The 2083-nt window shown below is 49.1% G+C and overlaps 1 protein-coding gene across 2 annotated transcripts in view; it reads left to right on the top strand.

The window, feature by feature from the left end:
- Window positions 1-290: 290 nt before the first annotated feature.
- Window positions 291-2083, top strand: part of ZBTB7C (zinc finger and BTB domain containing 7C) — a 12669-nt gene continuing 10876 nt past the window's right edge. The window contains exon 1 of one of the 2 annotated variants that reach the window (XM_085846335.1): window positions 291-913. The gene's annotated coding sequence lies outside the window, so the exon portion shown is untranslated. The remainder of the gene's footprint in view (window positions 914-2083) is intronic. The other variant, XM_085846333.1, reaches the window with a different exon arrangement.

Below are 2083 nucleotides of genomic sequence, written 5' to 3'. Positions count from 1 at the left end.
AGCCAGGCATGTAGAGTGACAGTCAGGCATGTAGAGGGAGCGTCAGGCATGTAGAGATGGTTGGGCATGTAGAGTGACAGCCAGGCATGTAGAGTGACAGCCAGGCATGTGGAGAGAGTCAGGCATGTAGAGAGGGTTGAACATGTAGAGAGGGTTGAGCATGCAGAGGGATAGCCAGGCATGTAGAGTGACAGTCAGGCATGGAGAGAGTGTTGAGCATGCAGAGGGAGAGTCTGGCATGGCATCAGACAAGCATGTAAAGCTGGTAACACAGGCATGTGGGGGAATCGCAACCATGTAGAGCGACAGACAGACATGTAGAGGGATCGACAAACATGTAATGGAACCGACAGGTGGAGGGACAGACAGTGATGTCGATGGACAGCAAAGGAATAGTCAAGCATGGAGAGGGACAGTCAGTCATGTAGAGGAACGCAGTCAGTCATGTAGAGGAACACAGGCAGACATGTAGAGGGACAGTAAATTAACAGTGAAGCTTATATAGAGTGATAGTGAAGCACGTACAGTGACAGGCATGTAAAGAGACAGTCGAGTGTGTCGCAGTCAGCTCGGAATATAAAGAGAGCAGTTAAAAGGGACAGTTCGGAACGAAGAGGGGGACAGTCAAGCATACAGTATTGCAGTCATTCAGGCATTTAGAGAGGGCAACCAGGTACATGTGATAAGGACTTGAAGTCAGTCTTGTGATGTGGATCGCGAGCCAGACAGAGGGCGAGAAGGGATTGTGGTGTGAAAATTACCCCTCCTTCTACCCCCGCCCCCCCGCGGGCATCTCCCGCCACCACCGCGCCCAGAGCCCGCCCGGGTGGGCATGGCAGGCAGAGACATCCGGGCCATTGCCGCTCCCCCGGGAAGGCAGCTTGGCGGGGCTGCAAGGTGGCAACAAGGCCAGGTACGCCTGACGCGCAATCTTAGCTGCCGATGTTTCGTTTACATTACAATGTTTGTATACTATATATATATATATTAAATAATACAAGTATACGTGTAAGAGGGCCGTGCGTGCTGGGCACGGAACCTCGAACGCGGAACTAATAAGCAAGTACGGGGGAGAGGAGGTTTCCGTGCCGGCCTCGTACTCCACACGAGCTCGCTGGTTTTGTTCGATCTCGGCCGTTTCGGGACTCGAGTAAGATGATCTGGGCCCTGATCCGGTCGCTTTCCTCGTACCGGGAAGACCGAGCCGTCCGACCGCAGCGCCTGCAGAGGGCGCCGAGCTGAGTGAACCTCCTCGAACTGTGGACTTGAAATTAAATGGACTCTGGACGGTCATTGCACGGTCGAAGAATGGTCGTTATGGTAACTGCTTGGGTTGTTGTGACTACTTGACCGATAGTCCACAATTTGCTCTAAAAATGGTCACTATCTGGACGCTGGTCTTTGTTTGGACTCTAGTCCCAAATCTGCCGGGCAGTGACCATAATCATTGCCTTTGGTTTCAGCTTTGCAGCCTTATGCTCTGTCACATATTAAATGTGAGCAAACGACCCCATTTGCCCCCCTCCATCCTGAATCCCCACCCCTCTCCACCCAATGACAAGGGAGAACTCCCACCTTCCCTCCTTCCCGCCTTCCCACCTTCCCACCTTCCCACCTTCCCACCTTCCCCCCACCCCATAGGTTTGTCATTGCAAGGCCACTGTCTAATTGCTCGTTAGTGACACTGTACACAGTCCAGTGGTGAGTTTAAGGATTTGGCTTTTGTGGAATCTTTAATTTCGCTCATACTTGCATACCTGTTATTACCTGTAAGCAAAGGTAAGGAAAGGTACTTTTACCTGGCAACTACAAAAGATTGTTTAGTGTTTTTATTTCTTCATCACTCATATCTGCAATGAGCAAGCACCCATGAGTGACTAAAATCAAAACAATTTGATTTTATTGAATGCCTTTATATTTACACATTTCCCTCATATACTTTGATCTTTGATTCCTTTGGAACATCCTTACAGGTACATAACCTGAATTGTATACAATCATGTTTATCATCAAAGTAGTTATAAATGAGCTTTCATTACACTACAGACAGACTTACATTTTCACAAACGCATTTCTAATTAAA

The sequence above is a fragment of the Eptatretus burgeri genome, chromosome 11, assembly GCF_056783735.1.
Source record: "Eptatretus burgeri isolate ZD-2024b chromosome 11, Ebu_testis_v1, whole genome shotgun sequence".
NCBI classification, from domain to species: domain Eukaryota; kingdom Metazoa; phylum Chordata; class Myxini; order Myxiniformes; family Myxinidae; genus Eptatretus; species Eptatretus burgeri.
The sequence above is the reverse complement of the archived record's forward strand: the minus strand, read 5'-3'. Positions and strand labels throughout refer to the sequence as shown.